The sequence below is a fragment of the Pinus tabuliformis genome, chromosome 3_1 (genome assembly GCF_031772625.1).
Source record: "Pinus tabuliformis cultivar Carrire ecotype Pingquan chromosome 3_1, CPIR1, whole genome shotgun sequence".
NCBI classification, from domain to species: Eukaryota; Viridiplantae; Streptophyta; class Pinopsida; order Pinales; family Pinaceae; genus Pinus; species Pinus tabuliformis.
Window position 1 is genome coordinate 758,218,071 of NC_142301.1, and position 6,196 is coordinate 758,224,266.

At 39.8% G+C, this 6,196-nt stretch overlaps 1 pseudogene; it reads right to left on the bottom strand.

The window, feature by feature from the left end:
• Window positions 1-1,058: 1,058 nt before the first annotated feature.
• Window positions 1,059-5,776, bottom strand: LOC149189588 (cyclin-dependent kinase F-1 pseudogene; annotated as a pseudogene).
• Between the last annotated feature and the right edge of the window lie 420 nt (window positions 5,777-6,196).

A 6,196-nucleotide genomic window follows, 5' to 3' on the forward strand; every position in this document is an offset into this window, starting at 1 on the left:
ATTACTAGGCATTTCTTCGATAAATATATCTCCACTTGGAACCCTCGTACTCCATCAATTTAAAACCAACCAATTGCTCAAACAAATCCCGAAGACTCTTGTCTATTGTCCACACCGCAAATCTTCAGAACCAATCCTTTCAATGATTATGAACAACTCATCAATTGCGTTGAACATCACACAAAATGCACCGAAATCACATGCCTAAGAAAGAATGGATCCTCATTCCAATGTCGTTATAAAGCACCATGGGAATTACATCCAAAATCAGCCTTATTCATTGACTCCAATGGCCAAAAAACATACACCCTTGCTCGCAACGATGATCGACTCAATACCCATAACCCTACCATCTTATCTATTTGGCGTGCAAATGTTGACTGCCAACCTGTACTCTCCATACACGCTGCAGAAAAATATATCGCCAAATATGCATCCAAAAAAAAAACCTTGAAATCTTCCACCACATGCTACGTAGAATTGTCCTCGCTTCACCCATTGCTGACCCAGCAACATTTGCATTTCGAAAATTTCTTGCAGAAACCCTTGTTGATCGTGACACTGTAGCACAAGAAACCTGCCATATGCTGCCAAAATTACCATTAAAATTGTGTAGTCGACCATTCTTTTCTTTAAACGTAAACCAAAAAATTCTTATGCACCTTCCACAAACGAACACCACCTCCACTACATCCCCACACATCATAGATACATATATCCAGCACCCTTCTATCCTAGAATCCACATCACTTATAGAAGTAGCAAGATCTTGGTCATATGATCCTCGTCACAAAACAAACAAATGGAAACAAAGACCTACAAAAGTAATTATTCAAGTCATACCACGTTACTCCTCCATACCATCCACAACTGAACCTTGCTATGCTGACTTTTGCAGAGTTGAACTTATGCTATACAAAACCTTTCACCATATCGTACAAGATATAGGACATTCTGCTGCAGAATTCATCACAAATTGGCAAACATTTCGTCCATTCTACAAACCTTGGCATCAACACCACACACTATCTGACATTGAATCTGTCACAAATGATAACTCAACTATACATGAAACCAATCCTCCAGACACCATGAAAATAAATGAAAATAGCCTCAATGTTTTCCAAGTCAGAATCTACTTCCATATCCTTCCATTTCGCCCAATCCTCTGAAAAATTGTTTTCTTCCCTCAGAGGTGAGGGAACTCTCAATTCATGGGTGAGGACAGGATAAGGATCCTCAAAAAAATAATTATTCTCAAGTACCTCTTTAGCATTTAGCCTAGCTGTAGGGTCATAGCAAACAGGAACTCTCAATTCATGGGTGAGGACAGGATAAGGATCCTCAATAAAATACTTATTCTCAAGTACCTCTTTAGCATTTGGCCTAGCTGCATGGTCATAGCAAACAATTCTTTCCAAAATAGAAAACACGCTGTCTAAGCAATTGGGGACATGGTTCTTTAGACCAACGGGGCTTCCATCACCAGGAAAACAAAGTTTCCTATAATCAGGAAGATTGGATCATCCAGGCCAATTTTCTTCTGTTGGAGTCCCAAGAACTTTAACCAGCCTGCTAAGTTGATCAATGTCTGAAGTCCCAGAAAAGAGAGGTTCTAAAATCAAGAGCTCCCCCAGAATGCAACCTAACGACCACAAATCAATTTCTTTTCCATAGATCGTTGCTCCATAGAGCAACTCCGGAGCTCTGTACCATCGAGTTCCAACACCAGATGTGAATCCCTGCATCACCATATCACCTTCATTTTTCCAGCTCAAATCCAAATTCGCAGTTTCTGCCATATCATCAAAATTAGTTTCAACTGCAGTGGATGAATCCTCCTCCCCTTCATTCCGCACTCCCTTAACACTATCATCTTCCTCCATCAACCTTTCTCCTGGGGCATCAGCAATGATATCCTCTTGAGGAAGCTCATACTCTACTTCATAGATCGCCCTCTTGAGGAAGCCCATACTCTACTTCATAGATCGCCCTCTTGAGGAAGCCCATACTCTACTTCATAGATCGCTTCAGGCTCTTCAAGTATCCTGTTATGAAACCAGCTCAAGAAAAGATCGAAAAGATAGATCAACGCCTTAGAATTCAGCCTCTTCGAGGGGGCAACCTCCTTTACATTACATAAATGAACAATTCTTGGACGATACAAATGAAAAGACCTCCTTTCTATATATAGGAGTCTAAGGGGTCATAACATAATCAAAGCCGACATAACAATAATAATGTAAGGGCACAATAATAACAATAGTGGGCTTCTATGGGGCACAATAGTAACAATATGGGCACTACATGGGTACATCAATATAATAAGTGGGTTATACTAATAACAATAAGGGGTTACACTAGTAGTATAGGGGCCTAACATGCCCCTCTCCTTCAAAAAGCGTTGTCCTCAACGCTTGAGTAGTTCTTGATGCTTCTGTATAAAATTCTTGTCCTCCCATGTGGAATATTCAGCGGGTAAGTTCTTCCACTTGATGAGATACTCTGAAATTGATCGATTTTGTAGCTGTCGGGTTCTTGTTTCTATGACTACTCCTGGTTCCAATATGATTTTTCTTTCCTCTTCAATTTCTGGCAATATTGTTTGAATTGGGATATTTTGCAACTTTTGAATAAGTGGCCATACTTCTTCATCCTTCTTCCATTCATCCCTTGCTTCGTTTATCCAATCTAGTTGGATAATATAAATAGCACAAAACAATGCTTCCACATCCTCATCCTTGAAGAGTCTTCCCATTCGGTAAGGTCGCCATTTTTTAAGTGCATGTAGTATTGCCAACATTTCCTTCTCATAAATAGCTTGCTTGAGATGTAGCAGTAAAAATACCCAAACACCTACATCAAAACATTTTTCACTACGATGTTGATCTACCTGTTGTTTTGTTTGGTTTTGCACTGAAGTGGCGTTATCCTTTAAAAGTTGGAGAACTTGTTGTTGATGCTCGATGTGATCCTTCACTACTTGAACCTTTTTCTTCTTGATATGTCCTTCTATCTCTAGAGTTTGAGGAGTGGTAATTTCTTCTAATCCTTTACAAGATATGGTCGGATTCATTTCTTGATGCTCGATGTGATCTTTCACTTCTTGAGCATTTTTCTTCTTTATATGTCCTATCTTGATAGTTTGAAGAGTGGTAATTTCGAACAATGAATTACAAGATGTGGTTGGATTCATTTCTTCTTTCTCGATGTGATCTTTCACTTCTTGCACCTTTTTCTTCTTGATATGTCCTTCTATCTTGAGAGTTTGAGGAGTGGTAATTCTTGTCAATGCTTTACAAGATATGGTCTGATTCATTTCTTCTTTCTCTGGGGTTAGGTCCTGACGTATATCTTCTTCTTTTGTTGTTTCTTGATCCTTTTCTTCCTCCTCTTCAGATTCTATGTAAAATAATTTCTTCTCAGCACACTTATGACCTTTAGTGCATTTGCTATCACAATTGCAACAAATCCCTTTTTCTCCTTTTTCTTCCAATTGTTGTGGTGTAACCCTTGTAGGTTGTGGAAGGCTAGGAGAAACAACACTTCCATATTTATAGTTGTGAGGGGTACACTGCTGGTTTCCATAATTTTGCTTTCCACTATGTCACAAAGCCCTTTTACTCTTTCCAATTGTTGTGGTGTTGCTCTAAAGAAGGTGTTGCTCTTTGTATCCTCATGATGTGCTATCATTTCCTCCGTGAAAATTGACCACGTAACAAGTTGTTTACGAGAACAAAGCCCTTTGTACCATAAAAATTGATCTGGTTCTAAATATGAAGATGCAATACATACCTTTTGTAACAGTTGTACACCGTGTAGATCAAAATATTGCTCCATCTGAAGTATCCAATTTACCGGATCCTTGCCATCAAACTTCCTCATCTTGCTTTTTCTTGATTTTAGGAGCTCGACCTTGAAATGGCTGTAACTCTGTACTTTCGGATCTTTAAGTTCTAAAATTGTGACCTGTAGTAGCCCTCTGTGTCCTCTTTCCAGTGCCACTAGTCTGATCCAAATTGGATTCTCCAAGAAAGAGTTATGCACAATCTCCCAAGATGACCTGATTATAGACTAGTTCAGTAGAGCGAACTTGTACGAGGTGCCACGAGTCACTGTTTCAACCTTTGGATCTGAAAAATGCATACAAGAAACTACAGTCCGTCCTCTTTCTATAACTTCTTACAAAATTTCAATCTGATCCCCAGAGAGAAAGTTATGATGATTTTCCCCAGGTCACCTGTTTTGAATGTAATTCAGGAATCTGCAAAAAGACCAACTTCCTCAGATCATATCTCCGCAAATATCGCGCGAAAAGCTCTGAAATTCGGACCCAAGGTTCAGCGCGATTTCTTCTCAAATGGGTTTTTTTTGCGACTTCTGAAACGTCACAGAAAAAAGTTATAGCGAAAATGCCACGATGACCTGTTTGGAGCAGCGAAACCCTAGAATCCAAAGCTCTGATACCAAATGTTATGAAACCAGCTCAAGAAAAGATAGAAAAGATAGATCAACGCCTTAGAATTCAGCCTCTTCGAGGGGGAAACCTCCTTTACATTACATAAATGAACAATTCTTGGATGATACAAATGAAAAAACCTCCTTTCTATATATAGGAGTCTAAGGGGTCATAACATAATCAAAGCCGACATAACAATAATAATGTAAGGGCACAATAATAACAATAGTGGGCTTCTATGGGGCACAATAGTAACAATATGGGCACTACATGGGTACATCAATATAATAAGTGGGTTATACTAATAACAATAGGGGGTTACACTAGTAGTATAGGGGCCTAACATATCCTTGCCTGCAAGTATTGATTTTCGAATTCATAGATCACCAAGTTATTGAATGTTCAGGCATCCTACTGACGAAGAATCACTAAACTTTAAGCACTATTCAGTTTCAATTTGGGCAACTATTAACCTTGCGCTTCTATGCAACATTTGCTCGAATAGTTATAATAAAAGGCAAAATCAATTCATTTATCTAGTTTCCAAAGCGCTTTGAATCAGTCAAAATTTTCAAGATTTTAGATTGAACTTTTCACGTGTGAGATTTGTTAACATTTTGAACTACTACGAAGATGCAGTTAACCATAAACAGGCTTTCAGCATATTTTAAAATATTAAAAACATGAAATGGGAAACATAACAGAATGTACAAACACTTCAAGAAATAGGGTCAAACAGAGCTGGAGGATTGAAGGTGATAAGAAAAAAAAGCACGAAAGAGGCAGCAGATGGCAAGCCACTAAATCATCTATACTTACCTGTCCAAAATCAGCGAGCTTGAGAATTCCATCAGCCGAAATGAGCAGATTAGAGGGCTTTAGGTCACGATGGATAACCCAATTGGCGTGGCAGTCAGCCAGCCCTTGCAAGATCTGAATCATCCAGGCCTTAACCTCGGCCTCGGGAATACCATTTTCTCCCTTATTCTTAGCAGACTTAATGACAGAATAGAGATCGGAAGGCAGAAACTCCAAAACCAGAACTGCGTCTTCATTTTCTCTCCAAAACCACTCATAGAGCCTCACAACATTGGGGCACCCACAAAGCCTCTGCAGCGCCTCAATCTCTCTCAAAGAGCTTTGATAATCATGCACCTCCTTAAGGGCTACTATTAGACCGTCCTCCTTTCTCCGCCCTCTGTACACATCCGAATAAGTTCCGCTACCAACCCTCTCTAGAATCTCGTAACGGGCACATATTTCTTTGTTGTTGTGGAGACTCCAGCTGCTTTGCACATTGTCCTCCATGTTTTGCATTCCTCAAATCTGCGGAAGACCTGTTCCCATCGAATCTTTTTCGAGATTTTAACTTTCAAAACCCGCCCATCAAATCTTTTCGAGGTATTCAAGTCTCAAAACCCTGAAACACTAAAACCCTATGGAGAAATCCCCAATTCCATTGTCCAGAGAACATGGCCAGTGTTTATATATCCCAAATTCCTCAATTCAAACCAACCTTCATAAGCCCGGAGAGTTTCATTTGCCCTCAGAACAAAGTAGACCGAATCAAATATATTTAACATCTGAGCAGCCTTATAGATCAAACACGAACAAGAAATGCAGGAGTTATGACCGAACCGACCCTCCTCTGCAACAACTCCGCCCTCCTCAACACCCTCGCCCTCCTCTCCTCTGCATCAAACGCAGATATCCGTGTGCAGGACGGGTTCATTCGGT